General features: G+C 36.6%; 1 long non-coding RNA gene across 2 annotated transcripts in view; it reads right to left on the bottom strand.

Annotated features, from left to right (window-relative positions):
- LOC148941955 (uncharacterized) overlaps nt 1-21265 on the bottom strand; it is a 62420-nt gene extending 41155 nt beyond the window's left edge. The window contains exons 1-2 of one of the 2 annotated variants that reach the window (XR_016143213.1): nt 21164-21265; nt 9186-9278 (exon numbers count right to left, since the gene is read on the bottom strand). This is a non-coding gene — a long non-coding RNA (uncharacterized LOC148941955). The remainder of the gene's footprint in view (nt 1-9185; nt 9279-21163) is intronic. The other variant, XR_016143212.1, reaches the window with a different exon arrangement.
- Nucleotides 21266-21469: the final 204 nt, after the last annotated feature.

Here is a 21469-nt window from a genome sequence, read left to right as displayed (position 1 = left end):
CTTCATTTAGAAACTTCAAATAGAACTTTAAATTTCCTTGTGTCTTTGTGAAACTAAGAACTGAAGTGGAAGATTTTTATTTTCTTGGGAGAAATTAGAATTGAACTAAGTGATATTTGATAAAATTCAGAAGATAACTTGAACTTTCTATCTTCAATGCAAAAGTTGGAACAATATTTATAATTTTTCATCTCTTTGAAAAAGATCTGAACTGAAGTGGAATCTTGCGTGATGACTAGAACTTGAACTTTCCTTCACTTCGTTGAGAAAACTTAAAATTGAAGTAGAATTTTTTATCTTCCGGGAAAATATTCACAACTATGGTATAACTTTTTTTATCTTCTACGGAAAAATTTCAAATTGAACTTTAAATTTCCTTGTGTCTTTGTGAAATTAAGAACTGAAGTGGAAGATTTTTTATTCTTTGGAGAAATTAGAATTGAACTGTAAGTTCTTTAATAAAATTCAGAAGATAACTTGAACTTTCTGTCTTCTATGAAAAATTTGGAACAGTATTTTAAATTTTTTCATCTCTTTGAGAAAAATCTGAAGTGAAGTGGAAACTTGCATGATATTGTGGCATGTACAAAAAAAAATCTGAACTGAAGTGGAAACTTGTATGATATTGTGGCGTGCACAAAAGTTGTAAAGTAAAGTTGTGATGAAAAGGATGGGTACCTCAACTTGTAAAATGGGTTTAGGATGGACATTAAGAAAAGAACTTGTTCTGAAATGCCTTTTGAAAAGTATTGCTTGGTGTTGAGGGCATTCAAAAAGCGGTGAAGTATAGTTCTGGGTTAAAAAGTTGGATACTTAAACTTGTAAATTATTTATATGATAGGTATTAAGAAAAAAAATTGTAAAGTTAAGATTTGTTCAAGAAAGTGGGTATTTCAACTTTTAGAATTGGTCGAAGAGTGACAAAAAGAGAATACCTGGTTCTAGAATTCATTTTAAAAAGTGTTGCTTGGGGCGGTAGTATTCAAAAAGCTGTAAAGCAAAGTATTAGGTAAAAAGGATGGGTACTTCAACTTGTAAAATGGGTTTAAGCGGGACATTAGGAAAAGAAATTCTTCTGAAATGCCTTTTGAAAAGTAGTGCTTGGTGTTGAGATATCCAAAAAGCTATAAAGTAAAGTTATGGATGAAAAGGAAGATTCCTTCAAGTTGTAAAAATGGTTTAGAAGAGACTTTCCGAAAAGATGTTGCTCTGAAATGCCTTTTGAAAGGTATTTCTTGGTGTTGAGATATCCAAAAAGCTGTAAAGTAAAGTTGTGGATGAAATGGAAGGATGCTTAAACTTGTAAAATGGGTTTAGAAGGGACATTAAGAAAGCAACTTGCTCTGAAATGTCTTTTGAAATGTATTTCTTGGTGCTGTGGTATCCAAAAGCTGTAAAGTAAAGTTGTGGGTGAAAAGGATGGATGCTTCAAGTTGGAAAATGGGTCTAGGAGGGACTTTAAGAAAGGAACTTGCTCTGAAATGCCTTTCGAAAGGTATTTCTTGGTGTTGATGTATCCAAAAAGCTGTAAAGTAAAATTGTGGGTGAAAAGGCAGGATACTTCAAGTTGGAAAATGGGTTTAGAAGGGCTATTAAGAAAAGAAGTTGCTCTGAAATGTCTTTTGAAAAGGATTTCTTGGTGTTAAGTTATCCAAAAAAGTTGTAAAGTATAGTTGTGGGTGAAAAGAATGGATGCTTCAAGTTGGAAAATGGGTTTAGAAGGCATATTAAGAAAAGAAGTTGCTCGGAAATGCTTTTTGAAAGGTATTTCTTTGTGTTGAGGTATCCAAAAAGCTGTGAAGTAAAGTTGTGGGTGAAAAGGATGGGTGCTTCAACTTGTAATATGGGTTTAGAAGGGACATTACGAAAGGAACTTGCTCTGAAATGTCTTTTGAAAAGTATTTCTTGGTGTTGAGGTATCCAAAAAACTGTAAAGTAATGTTGTGTGTGAAAAGGATGGGTACTTCAACTTTTAAAATGGGTTTAAGCGGGACATTAAGAAAATAACTTGTTCTGACATGTCTTTCGAAAAGTAATGCTCTGAGTTGGAAAATTTACAGGCGGTAAAGTAATTTTGTGGGTTGAAATGGAATGGGTACTTCAACATGTAAAATGGGCCTAGAAGGGACGGTAAGAAAAGAACTAGTTGTGAAATGTATTGAAAAGTATTGCTGGGTGTTGTGGTCTTCAAGAGCTGTGAAGTAATGTTGTGTGTGAAAAGGATGGGTACTTCAATTTGTAAAATGGGTTTAGGAGGGAAATTAAGAAAATAACTTGTTCTGAAATGCCATTTGAAAAGTATTGCTATGTGTTGGGGCATTCAAAAGCTGTAAAGTAATGTTGTGGGTTGAAATGGATTGGGTACTTCAACTTTTAAAATGGGCTTAGGAGGGACATTAAGAAAAGAACTTGTTGTGAAATGTATTGAAAAGTATTGCTTGGTGTTGCGGTCTTCAAGAGCTGTAAAGTAATGTTGTGTGTGAAAAGGATGGGTACTTCAATTTGTAAAATTGGGCTTAGGAGGGACATTAAGAAAAGGAACTGGTTGTGAAATGCCTTTTGAAAAGTATTGCTTGGAGTTGGGGCATTCAAAAAGCTCTAAAGTAAAGTTGTGGGTGAAAATGATGGGAACTTCAACTTGTAAAATGGGTTTAGGAAGGACATTAAGAAAATAACTTGTTCTGAAATGCCATTTGAAAAGTATTGCTTGGTGTTGGAGCATTCAAAAGCTGTAAAGTAAAGTTGTGGGTGAAAAGTATGGGTACTTCAACTTGTAAAATGGGTTTAGGAGGGACATTAAAAAAGGAACTTGCTCTGAAATGCCATTTGAAAAGTATTGCTATGCGTGGGGGTATTCAAAAGCGGTAAAGTAAAGTTGTTGGTTGAAAAGGATTGGTGCTTCAACTTGTAAAATGGGCTTAGGAGGGTCATTAAGAAAATAAATGGTTGTGAAATGCATTGAAAAGTATTGATTGGTGTTGTGGCCTTCAATAGCTGTGAAGTAATGTTGTGTGTGAAAAGGATGGGTATTTCAATTTGTAAAATGGGCTTAGGAGGGACATTAAGAAAAGGAACTGGTTGTGAAATGCCTTTTGAAAAGTATTGCTTGGAGTTGGGGCATTCAAAAAGCTGTAAAGTAAACTGTGATTTCAGAGAAATTCTTTAAGCGTTTAGGGTTAACTTACCTTTTTAGGGATGAGCATTTAGGGTTCTCCTACATGCTGAACCTGAAAGTTTGTACCCTGACCTGTTGGATCTGAAAGTGTAATTTCAGGGAAATTCTTTAACCTTTTAGGGTTAACTTACCTTTTTAGGGATGACTATTTAGGGTTCTCCTACATGCTGAACTTGAAAGTTTGTACCCTGACCTGTTGGATCTGAAAGTGTAATTTTCATGGCGATAGACTATTCTAGAGAATAAAACGGTTGAGGGTTAAGATATTTATTGCTTAAACATATTTAAAAACATTTGAAAAAAAAATAATGACATATTTAAAAAAAAAGAAGCTTAATCCATTTGATATGAGGAGGAGCAAGTTTAGGACTTTGGATATCTGATGCATTTTTCCATGTCATATATCTTTTCCGGTATCCATTGAGCGAAATATCTAACTTCATCTTCTGGGTCATGGACTGAATGCATGTATTTCTCACATTTTTCTAGTAAGAGTTTATCAGTTGGCACGTTTCCCTTAACATAAACAGCTTGCACACCGAAAAAACTGCATATATCCTGAATTTCCTCTTGTACATGTTTTATTTCATAGCCATTTTCATTATGTGGTCGTATGGTTTTAGTGTAAAAGCCATTTCGATTTATAAAATTTAGTGTTGGACTCGATCTGTTTTTCTCGTACTTATACATATTGTATCTGATGTTCCATTTATAGCAATGAATTTCACGTCGTTGATTGTCTAGGAGTAAGAAAGCTGCTTCGAAAATAATGCCAGTTGAGCAATATTTCAGACCAATATATTCTGTGTCAATCACACCAAACATTATTATATCTGAAAAAAAAGTGTTTAAATTAAATAAATATGTAATGTTTCTGAAACTCTAACAAATACAGCTCACTTTCATAGAATAAACTGAGAAGGAGGGAGTGTCTTCAAAGATCTCAACTTGAAAACTGTGAAAATGATTGGCAAATAAGTAACGTTTTATATTTCAGCAACCGCTCCTCTGAGTAAATATTTGGAGGGGTCAATTTTCTGAGGAATAACTCGAAGCATTGTTATACGAACATTCAGTTTGAATACGTAAAAAGAGATTGAAGCAGGGTGTAGTAGCTTCTATCACATTTAGAAGGGCCATGGATCAATCACCATGTGGAAATTTGCCGTATGTAAAGAGAAATCTTTGTCGAAAGCAACCTAAACTCTGAAAATCATAGTTTGATTATAATAAATTCATCTTTTCTCAGAAATAACTCAAAGCATTATTGTACGAACGTTCAGTTTTTTATTCAAGTGCATGCCAAATCAATAACGAATATATCTTACTACCTTTTATTCAAATGCTATAGTTAAAATCGCTAAAATGTCAAAGAGAAATGGTTCGCACAACGAAGTAGAAAACAATTATGATAAAAACAATCTTTCATTTCTATTTTGTCACTAATAAAAGCGCTAACCCCCTCCCCAACCAAAATCACGGATTCACGCCCCCTCCCCTAAATTTAGGAAAATTGTTATAGTTAAAATCGCTAAAATGTCAATGAGAAATGGTTAGACACTGAAGTCGAAAACAATTATGATAAAAACAATCTTTCATTTTCTATTTTGTCACTAATAAAAGCGCTAACCCCCTCCCCAACAAAAATCCTGGATTCACGCCCCCCTCCCCTAAATTCAGGAAAATTGTTAGAGCTAAAATCGCTAAATTTCGAAGAGAAATGGTTAGACACTGAAGTAAGAAACACGTATCGGTTCAGTTCTCTTTTGTCACTCTTCACCGTGCTCACCCCCTCCCCATCAAAAATAACAGATTCACGCCCCTTCCCCTAAATTTATGAAAATTAACCCACCCTAGGTCTATCGCTAATTTGCAGACAAAATTAGCTGACCGCTATTTTCAGACAAACACTGAATTACGTAAAAGCACAGAAAACCTCGATTGCGTAAAACCAGCTAATGTATACAGACAGGACAAGGGGTGACAACTAATTATAGGCTTCGCGCTGGAGTATTATGTCAAATCAGAACGCTTAATAACAACGGTGACAGAAGTCTCTGTTAGAGAAAAGATTACAATATGTAAAAGCTAAATTTTTCGAAAGGATAATTATTTCTTTTTGCGAGAATTTGGTTTTAAAAACAATGATGGATGGAGGGGGGGGGTTAGGTTTGGAGGCTGAAAGAACACCAGTTATGTTTTCTATCGAGTATGGCGAGTGTATAGGGATGTTTGTATTGTATGGGGGGGATTTACCTGAATATACTGGAGGGTGACCACGGAAAATAATTTTATTTTGAAAATAAAAACGGAACTTACATGGTAAATTGAGGTTGCCAATGCTTCTAATTCATCAAATTTATCCATTGTGTCAAAATACTTTCTGATAATTTAATCACATTGCATGCACGTTATATACGAAATCTCAAGGGTGAATTGTTATATAACGGGGAAAATCATATGTAAGCAAGTCTCTCATTGGCTGAGAAGGAAACATGTGATCTAACGGTTTCCGGGAAACTCATAACATTTGCTGAGAGCAACAACATGAAGGAAGTGTCGTTGACCTGCTCCCATTAGACTCAATAATCCATTGAAGTGAGAAAGTTCCTGGTTTTCCATTCTCACTGACAAAAACCATAAAAACAGACATAAATGTGATAAAGTTCCTGTTATTCAAATTGTCACTGACAAAAACCATAAAAACATTTATAAAAGTGACAAAATTCCTGTTTTTCAAGTGAGAAAAATACTGTTTTTTCATTCTCACTGACAAAAACCATAAATCACCCAAAACCATCCATTAAAAACATCAACTAAATCTACCAACACACATAACCATCCAAGAAAACAGACATAAATGTGACAAAGTTACTGTTTTTTCATTCTCGCTGACAAAAACCATGAAAACAGACATAAATGTGACAAAATTCCTGTTTTTTCATTCTCACTGACAAAAACCATAAAACATACATGAACTACTGTTGACATCCATGAAAAACATCAAATAAATTGACCCACACGCATAACCATCCAAGAAAACAGACATAAATGTGAGAAAATTCCTGTTTATTCATTGTCACTGACAAAAACCATAAAAACATCCATAAATTACTGTTGACATCCATGAAAAACATCAAATAAATTGACCCACACACATAACCATCCAAGAAAACATCCATAAATGTGACAAAATTCCTGTTTTTCAAATTCTCACTGACAAAAACCATCTCCCTAGGGACTCTATGCCCATATTTGGTGTTAAAAAAAGTTGTAGGTGGCAGCAGGGGTGAGGAGTGGGGGCTTTAGGGTCATCTCTACTGATTATACACTTTTTATGTAACCCCAATGTATCAGAGAACCCCAATGTAGAGGTTTGAAGCTCCTATTGGCAAAAATGTGGAATTTGTAATTTTTGCCAGAAGAAAGACCACGGATAGGCCTACGTGTTTATTTATTATATTTTTTTCAGGGGTGATCGCATCGACCCAGTGATCCTAGATTATTGGGAGAGGGCTCATACGAACGGAAATTAAAAGTCCTAGTGAACTTTTTAAATGACCAAGAAATTGGAGGGCAACTAGGCCCCCTCCCCGCCCCCTTTTTCCCAAAATCGTCCGATGAAGGGGACAACCCCTTTCATATACGGAATAATTTCTGTTCGTTTTAAGTTTTAATGTCGCTCCTTAATTTCAATTAGAAACATTTGTTTTTTTTAGTTAATTTCTGAACCTTTTTTGAATTAATGCAGCTTTGATTTTGGCTCTCCGTACATGAATAATTAAAACGAATTTCGCATATTAATTTTCCTTTGTTTGGTTAATTGGCTTTCTCGAAATTTTGTTCCGACGTAACTTACGTAACGAATTTCTATATTCGTATGTTTTTATTACGTATATTAAGGAGTTTGCTCCCTAGCGTAAAGAGCGATACCTCGCTCTCTACGCCAAATTTCGAATTATGCTCTAATCACAAACCCCTGAATCACAAAGGCCGGTTAATTAGAAAACATGGGCGTAGGCGGCATATTGTCTAGGGGGGGGGCAGTTGATAGTGTGATGGAGGGCGTTTTATCAACTGCTTTTCCAACCATTTGCTTTTCCAACAATATGTAATGCGAATTTGAAGGTCTAGGGGGCAGCTGCCCCCTTCCCCCCCCCCCCCATTACGCCCATGTTAGAATAGATAGCTCTTTTGAAAGTACTAAATAAACTTTTGCTTAAAGAGTGAGGGGGGTGGACCCTACTTATATACGTAATGATTTCTGTCCGTCTTAAGTTTTAATTTTGCTCCTTATTTTCAGTTGAAAAAAACTTGTTTCTTTATTTAATTTCTGATCGTTTTTAAATAATGCTGGGAAGTCTGGCACCCCCTTCATAGAAATGTCCCTTCCCTCAAGGAAATATCCTCCATGGAAAGATCCTCACCCGTATCCCCTACTCTGACCCCGACCCTCTGCTAGAAGAAAATTCCTCCTGAAAACGCCTGTATACTTCCCAATAACCAATACTATATATAAACAATGGGCAAAGTTTATAACTTGCAGCCCTTCCCCCCGGAGCTTAGGGGGATTAAGTCATCCTCAAAGACATATTAATTACATTTTCGACTATGCTGAACAAAATGGCTATCTCAAAATTTTGATTGGGTGACTTCGGGGAAAAAATGAGCGTGGGATGGGGCCAAGTTGCCCTCCAATTTTTTGGGTCACTTAAAAGGGCACTAGAACTTTTAATTTCCGTTCGAATGAGCCCTCTCACGATGTTCTAGGACTACTGGATCGATACTATCACCCCTGGGAAAAAAAAAACACATCCTTTATCTTTCTTCTGGCAAAAAATACAAAATTCCACATTTTTGCACATAAGAGCTAGAAACCCTTATTATAGGGTTCTCTGATACGCTGAATCTGATGGTGTGATTTTCATTAGGGTTCTATGACTTTTAGGGGGTGTTTCCTCCTTTTTTGGAAAATCAGGCAAATTTTCTCAGGCGCGTAACTTTTGATGGGTAAGCCTGAACTTGATGAAATTAATATATTTGAAATCAGCATTAAAATCTAATCCTTTTGATGTACCTATTGGTATCAAAATTTTGTTTTTTAGAGTTTCGGTTACTATTGAGCCGGGTCGCTCCTTGCTTACAGTTCGTTACCACGAACTGTTTGAAAATGCCAGGATTTTAATGAAACTGCTGCCTGTATAATCAGAAATGCTTGCTTGGATTTAGATACCCATCCTGAAATTACTTTCAGACTGGAAGGATTCTTTGTGCCTCTAAAGTAGTGTCCAATTTATTGAATTACCTCTTAATAGGGTTCATGTGTTGCACAGATTAATATAGGGTTCATGTGTTGCACAGATTAATATTCATTGTTGTATAGAGTAGTAGCAAGTAAAAACAGCATATCAGTTTGCTTTGCAGTGCCGTAATTCTGCATTACTATGTTCTTCTTGCATTCCACCTAATCTTTGACATTGTCATTAAAACTGAATCGTCGTGAACAAGTACTGATCCTTAGCCATGTGAGAGACCTTGACCTGCTGTAACACATACCGTTATAAATTTAGTATTGATAAATTTAGCCGTCCTAGCCGAGTGAATAGCGTTCCGGGCTTGAAATCCTGAGGTCAAGGGTTCGAATCCTGCTGTCGCTGGTTATTTGGTTTGAAACGGAGGTCAATGATGTGACCCCGTGAGCTCAGCCAGAGTCGACCCAGCTCTAAAGGGAGAAATCTGGGACACGGGAAGCGTCGGATGATTTGCCCCTCACAACGTATTGCACTCCCGGCCGAAGGCATTGAATCAGGAGATCCGTACCTGCGCAACGCAGACCTTTGGTCGGCATGCGAAAAAGTTTTTTTTTTATTGTTTAAAAAAATTACTATTGAATAAGAAAGCAAGTACTTTAGAAAGTTTTTCCTTTAGTTTAGTAAATTCTCACACAATAGACAATTAAATCTTTTCGTCATTTAACAATAGGTTATATAGTTTATAGTATTGATATTACCTTTAAAATTTCGTGGTAAAACCACGCCTATCTCTCCGCCGATCAACCAATAGCCTTAGCTGAACCTGTATATGATGAATGTCATAGGATTGCCTGCAAAAGAGTACTTGATTTAAACATTTCATCTCTTGCAACCCAAACAAGATAAATTAAATTAGCCAAATATTTACTGGCATTTTTTTATATTAATTACAATTAATATAGCCTATGTTATTAAAAGGAGAAAAAGCGGGCATTTTTTGGCTGTAATTCTTTCTTAATGATCTTAAGGAGGGAATTCTCCCTGAGTGCAGAAAATCGCACCTTCCTCTGTGCTCTTATATGTTTACTACTATTTGTTCCATTGTTATGATTGAAGGATGCTCGTTCAGAAACTTGAAGCATGTCGAAAAATTTTAAGATGAACACATCATGGTGTCGTCTGCTGGATTTGTGGTGTCATTGTGGCTGTCTGTAACCCGCCGTCTTCGTAATCCTTAGATTTGGCTACACTCAGTGTAAAGTGTTATCTTGAAAAGTATTATTTTTTTTTTTTTACTAAAAGTAAGAATCAACATTAAAACTTAAACCGATGAGAAATTATTACGGATATAACTTGGTGGCCCCTCTTCAATACCCCGCGTCTTACGCTAACGTTTGACGTTTTGTTCCAACAAAATTCATTTAATAATAACTAATATAATAATAATTTTTTTAAGTTCTAAAAAAAATTAGCGTAAAGAGTGCGATTTCTGAGGAGGTGGGTGATTTTAATCTGGCGACTTTCAGGAAAAAATGTGTATGGGAAGGGGCTGCTTCCAATATTTTTGACCACTTAAAAAGGGCCTTGGAACTTTTAATTTCCGATCAAATGAGCCCTCTTCCGATCCTGTAGGATATCTTCTTCTACATGATCACCCCCAGGGGGGAAAAAAGAAGAAAAAAATATGTGTGAGGTCATCTGTGATCATTCATCTGGCAAAAAATGCAAGATTCCGCATTTTTGTATGTAGGAGCTTGAAACCTACATTAGGGTTCTCTGATATGTTGAATCTGATGGTGTGATTATCATTCAGATCACGTGGTATTTTTGGGGTCTTTCCTTCCTTTTTTGAAAATTGAAGAAATTCTATCAGACTTGTAACTTTTGATGGGTAGTATTAAACTTGACGAATATTATATATTTTGAATAAGCATTAAAATTTGATTCTTTTGATGTATCAATTGTTATCAAGACTCTTATTTCTTTGAGTTCCGGTTACTATTGAGCCGCATCACTCCTTACTTATAGTTCGTTACCACAAACTGTTTGATAAGTTTTGAGTTCAATTACTTGGTTTGTAATTTTGCTGGAATAAAGGTATAATAGCACATTGGTTTAGCAGAACATATGTGTGGATATATTTTAACTATTAAAGGTACACTAAGGTTCGAGCCTTAGGGAGGGCGGCCAAACTACAGAAAAGAACATTTTAGTCCATGATTATTGTCTAAAGGGAGGGGATTATTTTGACTCATCTGTAGAAGAGGATCACTCCCCTTCTCTATGCCACCATGGTCGCTATTTTGAATCATTTAGCGAGTTAGTAGAGTAACCTAGAAAAAGTCTGTAAACAGGCACTGATTTATATATACATATAATATATATAATTGATATATAATATATATACAATAAATATATATAATTAATATATATATATACAATAAATATATATAATTAATATATATATAATATTATATACATATAATTGGTATTAACTATAACGGTAATCCCTAGCCAATCACTAATCTTCAGCCTTGAATACAATCGTTTGACTTTAAGGCGCATGGCTGTGGAAAGAAACTGAACTTTTAGGAAAAGTTTTTTAGGAGGTGGGATAAGGGGACTACGAAATTTCGTTTTGAATGGGAGAAGGATGAAAAAGTTCTCTTGCCGTCAAAAACGAATATAGCCTACGCCATTTGTATCTGGTTGATGTCTGTCGTTCAACAGGACTCTGTTTTTAGTTTGTGGTATGGCCGAATGTGGTCGACACTGGCCGATCGTGGTAATTCAAATGTCGTTCAGTTACACAATATAAATTAACAGGAGGGTTGAGAAACAAAAAGTTTTACATTTATAATTTTTTTTTTCTAAGTATCCAAGATTTTTAGGCTAGCAATGTTAATGTCAAAAGTTCCGATTTCCAGAATTCTTAATGATCGAGGAAAGAGGACACAACGCGCTTTCGAAAAAAAAAATCTGAATATCTTGAGAACAAAACAAGATAGAAGAAAATAGGCCGGAGAGACGGACAGCAAGAGGATGGGCTTTCAGTCTAAGTTTTTGAAAAATGTTTTTGTGAAGAATTACGTAAATGCCTAATTTGACCCATACCCTTGGGACTGTTGGGGTTACATCTCCTTCAAAGGCATATTTTTGGAACCTTACATTCATTTTTAGTAAAGTAGCTGTCTTAGATTTTTAATTTGATATTAGGAAATGGTGGATATCCCAGAGGGTGAAAAGGACTCTGATAGGGAGCGGAGGGGGTGTTGTTATTCCAGCTATCTTTGTATCTTAAATACTACGTTATAACTTTCAGCTTAAGATCGAGTGAACATTCTCCTCCCAACCTCCTTTCCGCGACCAATCCTTCAACATGAAGTACGTTGGAGGCAAATACATGGGAAATACATCAATTTTTACATAGTCAACAACAAAGCGTTGACTCTGAAACTTGCCAAAATCAAACTAGAATAAATCCAGTTAGTCTCTGAAATGTTGCCAAAAACATTGGCAACGCTGGTAAAGTGTCAAGAGGAGGTGCCTGCTTTGAGAAGCGATGATTATTCATTCTTCTGTCTAATGGGATACCATTATTTTCCGTTTCTTTAACGAATTTATGGTTAAATATCCGTTACAATCCCGCCCAAAGCTAATCTTGGGTACTTGAATTTTTTCCAGGCATTCCTGGGCTACAACGTCATAAATATCTTAGTCTGACTAATTTCATTATCACTCATTTAGTACACTTTCTCGTGATTTGTATTGAACAGAATATGGATATATAAATTATCGCAAGTTTTTACTTCGCTAAATATTTAAACCAATTTGGCGCCCAAGTCGCACATGTCAGACAAAAGCCAATGTTTATAAATTCGTCCGTATTTTTAAATAATTGTCCGTGTTCTTCTTTGATTTTAACGCCAGACGTATGGCCTACTGTAGAAGAAGTAAACACAAAAGATGACCATTCGGTTTTAAAGTTATGTATCAACATGAATTTGGTCTCAAAATTTTTCTGAGAATACCGTATCTTTGCATTATTTGTCGAATCTGTATACAGACACAAAATTCTGCTGTTCCAAACTTCCATCTTTTCTAATAATAAAAAAAATCTACCTCTGATCTTCACTCTGGTTGATCAAACATAAAAGTTATGCTTGAACATTGAACGTGGCCAGACCCATCCAATTATGTGCGGATGAAATTATTGGCACTGTAATAATCCAACTATAGAGTGGCAGGGCCATTACCTCAACCGTATCCAGGGATGGGGGTTACGGTGTTTGAGCCCTACTCTGCAATTTTTATTCGTTTGGCAAAGTTATTTTCGTATTCCCCCCCCTCCCAACAAAAATCCTGTATATGGGCAGGGCCGGATCTAGAGCAAAATCTGGGGGAGCTCGGGTAATGGGGGGAATCTGGGGGGTAATGTCGCAAGGGCCCCAGTAATTGACCAAATTATTTTTAAAAACATTGAAAAAAAGGAATGAGGACACCAGAAAAATATTGGGTGTGGGGGGGGGCTGGGTCCCCCTCCCCCTTGATCCGCGAGTAAATACGGCATGGCCTATTACTCTCTGGATCTGTTCACTCTTGTTTTGCTGTTGCAGTATTTTAAATATTTCTGAAATAATTTCTTCTTTGAATAATAATGTTGTTCACCCTAGTGTAGAATAGCGTGTTGAAAATCAGGTCTCCGAAATTAATTCCGAATTATCTTAGCCTACCGCGGCAGGCTATCTTAAAATCATTTTACGGGCCTCAGCGTCGGCTGACCGTCACAAAGAACAGGTGTCCATTGGGAAATTCTCTCAGGGGGTTGTCTTCCAGCCCACCTTAGATACGGCCATGGTTGTATTTTTTAAGCCAACAACTTCAGTATATACGCTGGTACCGTTGTCAAAATGCATGTCATGTAATTCTATTCCTTAAATGCTTTTAAACTGTATTGGAAGACAAAAAAAAATCGTAATTTGATTACTACTCTACATATATTGAAATCAATTGCTAGTCTTCAAAATCATGCTTAGAGAATATTTTATTTGTTGACTACAAATTTCATTAAATTCAATTGTTTTTAATTAAATCAAATTCAGTCACAAATTCAATAATTTGCCTTAGATATTGGCATTTGTTTCAAAAATAACTTTTGAACTTTCAAAAATTCAAATGGTAGATTTTACAAAATTCAAATGGTAGATTTCACGTTATCTTTTCATCGTAATTATAACTCATGGTTGTGTATTTTAGAGGAATAAGGTAAGGCGATATTTTGGAAATCTTTGTAGTTCCTCTCCAAGACCCACTTAGAAATTATACAAGAAAATTTCGCGAAAACAGATTAAAATGTACTTTAAAAGTTGTATAGGTTAACGCAGATTTGTAACTACGGAATTAGTTGTAACTGCGGAAACTAACAAAGAAACATTAAATAATAAAAAACTTCTCTCAAATGATCTTGTGGGAAATCTTCTGTTCCTGTAGGTACAGAGGTGCGAACAGGGCTCAGCTTTGGCGAGTATCTAAGGACTCTGTAGCAGCGAGGGGAAAGAGGATTTTTCTTAAGCATATATTTTTCAAATTCTCGTACGGAGAGGACCAGTATACGGTGAAGTCCTTTGACCAAACTATTCTCAATCATGCCCTTAAATCAAACTGGGGCCAAGGACATGGGCGTACGTAGCTTCTTCTATAAGGGGGGGGGAGCAGCCAATTTTTGGATGAAGGGTGGGGGGCTGAAGTTATATTGGAAGTTTACAAAAACTTACATTGCCAGCAAGTTCTATAATACCTATGAAATCTTTATTAATAAGTAATCATCAAAAAGCATCAATAAGGTTCAGCATTAATCAATCTTCTTGGATTAGAACTAAATCATTCCAAAACATTATGGATAATTGCTTCTTGTTTGACTTTTTCTGTCATTCCAGTAGTTTAAATCCAGCTTTTTCAACTATCTACCTTTTATCAATAATTAAATAAAGAAATTAAATTAAATATCAAATGATTTTTAGCCATCTACCCTTTTTCAACTACTTTTTCAAGCATCTGCTTTTTCAGCCATATCTAGTTTAAATTGAAGTTCTAGGGGGGCAGCTCCCCCCACCCCCTTCCGTACACCCATGGCAAGGACCTCACGTGGCGCCCCTGCCATCTTTTTTAATAACACCTGGAGGAAGCTTGGCTCAATAAAAGACACTTAATTCCTTTTTAATTCTGTTTTGTGGATCCCAATGTTTTTGTTGTTTTTTTAAAGCAGTATCATCAGATTAACATCTATTATGAAAAGCCCTGAAGGTCTGCATTCTTTGCTCCGTGGTAAAGTACAATCGGTGTTGGTACACAGACATGAATAGTGATAATGGAAAAGATTCATTTTATATTTTGATGTCCAAAACCTGTTCTTCTTAAAATTTTGTATTGTCACTTAAAAAGGGCAAGACAATCTGTTGATTTTTATACTGATTGACAGGTCGAGTTTTCTAAGGTAGAGGGCCATGGGTACTAATTTTGATGGCTTGAGTTTTTCAGAAGTGGTTCAAGTGCAGGCTCTGCTGAGAGATTCATTTTGTGTTTTAACACCTAAAACCTCATCGTCTTAAAATTCTTCTCATCACCTAAAAAAGGTAAACTCATTCTTCTCAATTCTGATGATGTTTGTCAGGTTGAATTTTATAAAGTGGAGTAACAGTGGTGGCTGGAGCCCATTGAGACTACTTATTGGTAGGCTATCTAAGAGATTATTTTTTTCTCTTGAAATTGGTTTTGTCACTTAAAAAATGTCAGTTCGATCAACCCATTTTTGACAGTGACTGACAGATGAATGCCAACTTTTGTGACAATCACAAGGAATACTTCTGCTTTAAAGAAAAAAAAAAAAAAAAAAAAAAAAAAAAAAAAAAAAAAAAATCCAGCTACTATATTATATAAATTTTAAATAAGCAGCTGTTATTAGCGTGAATGAAAGTTCTGTCCAATTTAAAAAATCTGGGTGTCAAGAATGTGTTTTAATAGCTGAATTTCTACTTGCAATACTAACATGCGACGACGGAGATATTTTAGCGCAAACTATTTATTTGGCAAATATTACTGCGAAAAGAAAATACTGTTTAAGATTGAATCAGTAAACATAGGGTTTGGTGCCTTGTATCATATTAATTCCTGCTGTCGAACATTTTGGCGATCAAGAAATATTTCTGTTCATGGGTAGCAATGCTTCTTTGTCTAGGGAAGAAACCCCGTTATTCAGAAGATTTGAAACAAATTGATGGCGAACAGAAAAGTTTTTGTCGACCACTGTCGTTTTTTTTGTGCTTGATACCGTGAAAAAACTGGACATAATGCTCTAAGTATTACAAATTTTCAATTTAGTGTAGCTGCTGCACCCACTGATGCAGCAATGCTTCCCTTTTTATAAACCATATCCCTGTTTGACAGACGTAGCTGCTTGATCTACTTCACACGAATGCTGCCCCAAGTGAGGCAGCAAAACTTTCCTTTTTATAAGCCTTGTTTTTGCTTGACATTTGTAGCTGTTTGACGTGGCCACATGATGTAGCAGCTTCCCCAAGTGATGCTGCAGGTACTTTTTCTTATAAGCCATGCCTTTGCTTGACATATGCAGCTGCTTAATGTTGCCACAGGATGTAGCTGTTTCCCTAATTAAGACAACAAAACTTTCCTTTTTATAAGCTCTGTTTTTGCTCGACATATGTAGCTGCTTGACGTGGCCGCATGATGTAGCTGCTTCCCCAAGTGATGCTGCTTGATATAGCTGCTTCCCCAAGTGATGCTGCAGATTCATCCTTTTATAAGCTATGCCTTTGCTTGACACATGTAGTTGCTTGATGTAGCCACATGATGTAGCTGCTGCTTCCTGAAGTGATGCTGCAGATTCTTTCTTTTTATAAGATATGCATTTTCTTGACACATGTAGCTGCTTGATGTAAACTCATGATGTAGCTGGTTCTTCCTGAAGTGATGCTGCAGATTCTTTCGTTTTATAAGCCTTGCCTTTGCTTGGCATATTTTGTTGCGTGATGTAGCCACATAATGTAGCTGCTCCTCTAAGTGATGCAGTAGAACTTTGCTTTTGTAAGCCATGTCTTTTGTTTGACAGGTGTATCAAAATAATTATAATTTAAATTAACTTTAATGTAGCTGCTTGATGTAGTTGATTACCCATGTAGAAGGACTTGCCTTTTTATGAACTGTGTCTCTGTTTTCCAGGGGTAAACTCTGTCCTAGGAGAAAACTAGTCAGATGAGGAGAAGTTGCTCGTAGATAGTAACTATAAATTTTCATGGCTTTGTGGCCAAAATATCTATTTTGAATAAAAATAAAAAAGTTTTCAAATGAGTATTTTACATGTTTAGAAGAGAGTTGGCAACTTTTGAACTAAAACAGAACATTCCATTGCGTTGTTTGTAGAAATATAAATGTTGCTGCATTTTGTAGTTGGAGGAGTAATAGGCCAACCTTGGTCCTAATCATAGCCTACTGGTGGGAAACCGTTTTATGGTTCCGAATCAAATTAGGCGAAAAGTGTCTATCTTTCTGCTAAATTGTCGAAAGAGGGAAATGGGGTACCGAAGGGGCTAAGGCCTACTTTTATCCTACAATCATAGAGATTAAAATTCTTTGTATGATTTTGCATCAAACAAGGCACAACATGCTCATATTTATGCTGAAAAGTATATGTTGAGGGGGTGGGGTGGGCCTGGAACTGGACAAGTTATAGGACGTTTTGGGCCACCAATCATAAGAAAATTCAATCGGAAGGACACACTGGCGTGGGGGAGGGTTGGGACCGGGTGTGAGGCAACTAAGCTGCCGAACTAATGGACAATTGACTGAAACCATGCTGACAAAACTTGAGACTTGAAACAGTTTTAACTGATTTGCATATGATTGATCGTGGGACCTTCTCGTGGAAGGTACCGTAACACAAAAATGGCTGATCAACTTCAATGGGACTTTCCTCGATAAATTTGAAATTTTGACCTTCACAGTTCCGCCGTGAGCAGGCTTTAAAGTTTCAAAGGTCGGAGGTTTCCCGGCTATCAATCAACGGTCTCAAATTTAGTTTGCAAAATCATCTTGACGGTGGCCATACGTCTACCAAATTCAAGTGAGTAGTCATTTGTCGTTGAGAAGGTAGGTGGGACTGGGGACTCACTTACGCCTCTGAAAATCTGTCTTTTGGCCTAAGGTATTTGCCCCATGAGCATTAAACAGACCTGAATAATCTCATGCAAGGTCGCAAAAGGGGTGTACACCTCTAAAAACCATCATTCTTATGTCACATTGGCCTAAGGTACTTGTCCCATAGGTGTCAAGCTGATGGGTGCCCAAAACCCCCACCTTAATGGTGAAAAGTTTGCGCAGGAAGTATGGGTAGAGGTGCTTTAGGTGCTACAGGCCTCTAGCAATTCAGATCGAAAATATTTGCATGATTTTTGTTCAAACAAGGTGCCACTGACCTGCACTTCTGCTAAAAAGTTGATCCAAATCAAGCCTATGCTTGGTTTTTCTAAAATTCATCGCTTGGTTCTTTTTCGATATGTACAACAGTAATAAAAATTGTCAACCCCTAGAAATGGGGCATTTCATGGACGATGTTCATGCGCATAAAACTTATGCCTTTCAATCTTACCAGCTCATCTAGGATTATACTATGCACCAGATCTAGAAAAAAAATGCTTCTGTCTTCGTTCAACATTTGGGTTTTTTGCCAAAGGAAGGTGTTATAGTATTAGTTCTTAAACGGAGTAAAGGGCAAGGCCCACTATTTTTAATAAGATAACTATGAAAGTCAAGGATCTTAAGGAGCCTCTAAGTTTAGGAGGCTTACGCTTCTCACAAGAAATGTGGTACCCTTCCTCTGCCTCCGACCAAAACCCAGAAAATGAAATGACAACCCAACTGGAGTCACGACTAAAAAAAGCTGGTAACGGTATTTTACTCTTTGGCCCGTGGTAAAATGCTGTGTTTTTGAATCTCTGAAGTTTTGTACTTATTGTTTTAAAAAACCATTTAGGTGATGTGGCTACGTATTTCTTGCCTATTATTATGTTTGTAGCTTCCGAATTATGATACACCAATAAAATAAATTAAATTACAACATTGTAACATTACAAGACAGTTATAAGATTAAATGTATTTATATAGTGTAAGTTCTAAAACTTTGTCTGGGGGAGGGCGTTCTGGGATGGAAGAGAGGTGCCAAATAGAAATATCCCCAGTTTTCTCCCATCTTTACTATGGACAGTAACTTTCTTAGTGTTTGGTTTATAGTAGTTATGTTTTCACTGACAAGAATTGACGCAGTATTCTCTTTGGGGGAGGTGAATTTCAGAAGAAAAGGAAAAAACTTAGAAAAAGATTTAAGTCTTAGTCTACTTTCAAAGTGAGTGGTCTTCAAGAAAGCAGTTTCAACTTGTTTGTCTTTTAGAAAGCAGATTTCCACTCGAAAGTAATAACAGGTCTTAAAGACACAAAGGTTTGGTGGAGCAATTTCAGATAGTTTACTCTGTCATTTGCCATACAAGTCTACTATTTCAATTTACACCGTCTAGACTCTTGGCTGAAGGAAAATTAAACAATATTCTTTTTGCCCTGGGCGCATATTGCTATTAATATTTATTGAAAACCCGTCTTCATACAAAAAAAGAAAGAAAGAAGGAAAAATATACGGAGCACTAAAAGTAGGAAAGAGAAACAAAGAGCCCTTTACTTAATAGGAGGAAAGACAAATAAAAAAACAAAAAAAAAAACACAAAATTAAGAATAACACAGACATTTGTAAGAAAAGTGAGGAAGAAAACCTATGACAGTATAACTAGTGTGGAAGGAGTTGTTTCTTAGCAAGGTTTGAAATCTTTTGTTTGTGTTTTCAGTAAGTTTAGCAACAGCTATAGTAGGATCTGCTATGTGAAGACGATCTATGAGCTTTGAACTACGTGTCCACATTGATTATCAGTAGCTATTTTCCGAAACGGAAGAAAGTGGAGGGGGTTTTCAGTTTATCAGCATGTGTAAGAACCTTCTAGAGAAATACAGTGTGGAGGGAGTAACAGTGTTGCATAGTTTTGTCAGATAATGAAGCTTAGTAGAGACTGTGGAAGTATATGAAACTGATATGCGGCGTTCTATGTGTTATGTTAGGAGGTGATGAGTATGAAAAATTGTATTTCCAGTGAAAATGCCGAGATAAACGTTGGCCAATGCCTTTCGATTTACACCCGCTACCTATAGCAATTTTTTAACTCCACAAGAACTCTCCCACCAATGCGCCCTCAAAGTTTTAAAGTGATCCCTTAAGCTGTTGATTTGTGTTCCTTAGATATTACAAATATGGTATTTTGGTGACCTGGATGCACACAGTGTCTTTGATTTAGTTCCACATCCCTCTGTACGTTCCCTGAAAGTTTCAATTTGATACTCTTAACTATTCTTGAGATATTGAACTACTCTTGAGATATTGACAACCTAGCAGTAGATAATGTCTTTGGATTTATCTTGCTAGTTTACCACGCGTAAACTATGAGTCTCAAAGGAGCTAATAGCACAAAAATGCAATTTTCGGTCTGAATTGTAGACTAAATTGCTGGCAGTCTTTTACATAATGGTACACACCGCTATACACTCCATCAAGAAAACTAGTCGCAAAGCGTGGTTTCTCGTTGAATTTACAATATTTAAGCTGTTGTTTTTGGGGGGTTGCGGGGGGCGGGGGATAGGTAACGTATTTAATACATGCTATGCTTTACCCTGCCCCCCCACACCTCCCTAATGTGCTAATATATAGCCCGAATTTGTTTCTAAACTATTATATATTCCACTCTAGCAACTGTTTTAGTACCGGGTATCTGTCTCTCCCGTTTGACTACATCTCTCCCGTTCTGTCTCTCCTTGATAGAGTCTATAGCGGCGTGTACCATTAAGTAAAACAGTACCAAATTACTTAACCCTTTCACCCACCATCATCTCTGGATTTTAGTTTTCCTTGCCGCACCCTCCCCATTGCTTTGTCCGTAGTACCTGGGATTTTCAAATTTGTTTCCAAAACTTTTTACGAGATATTGCAGACATGGCATTTCGATAAAATGTATACATATAGTGTCTTTTGGTTTACCTCTACCCCTATCCCGAAGTCAAAATTTAAGTAAACTCGGCCCCACCCTCCTCCAATACTTCATAAAAGTTCCAACTTGAGTCCTTAAACGATCCTCGAGATTTTGCAAATAATCAGAAAAATCAGGTGCATATAGTGTCTTTTGATCTACTCTCATATGCATGTTGTTTTTAAAGTAAATTTCAGGAGCAATTAAGAGACTTTCAACACTTTCAACGATTGTAAGAAAACGTTGCAAAGACAGCCAACAATTTGGATATTACTTTTGCTACTACTAACAACTCACTGCAGTACCAAGCTACCTGAGGCCAACACACCTGCACAGGCTCCTCCTCCATCCCAATCCATTCAACCCCCCCCCCCTCTTTACGCCCTCTCAAGAAATTTCCTTTTCCCTTAAGTCTTTCCTTATGACATTCTGCCACTCCATTCGGGGACGATCTGCATTTCGTTTCACCCTAGAAGGTTGGCCGACAAGGAAGTTCTTAGGCAATCTGTGACCATTCGCCCGCGGAACGTGCCCTAGCCATCTCAATCTTTCTCTCATTATAGCCCTTGAAAGCGAGATTGAACCGCATTTTTTAAACAACTTACTATTAGAGACATGGTCAGTCAGACGTGTAACCAAAAGAATCCGTAGGCAATTTCTCTGGAAAGCATCTAGTCAATCCTCTTCCGTTTTTCAGAATACCCACGCCTAAGAACCATACTTGACGACTGTCTTCACTGAAGCTTCCAATATTCTTGTCTTGGTCCGCAGACTTGTCTTCCTTTTCTTTCAAACTTTTTTCAACTGTGAAAAAACTCCCGTGAAAAAACACCTACCTGCTGGCGAAAAAAGAAAAAAAAACCTGATCACTTCCCAAAAGTTTGACTGAACTCAAAATTCTTCGGTATCCA

Source organism: Artemia sp. Qi Xiang Cuo, chromosome 17 (assembly GCF_049724085.1).
Source record: "Artemia sp. Qi Xiang Cuo chromosome 17, ASM4972408v1, whole genome shotgun sequence".
Classification (NCBI taxonomy): Eukaryota; Metazoa; Arthropoda; class Branchiopoda; order Anostraca; family Artemiidae; genus Artemia; species Artemia sp. Qi Xiang Cuo.
The sequence above is the reverse complement of the archived record's forward strand: the minus strand, read 5'-3'. Positions and strand labels throughout refer to the sequence as shown.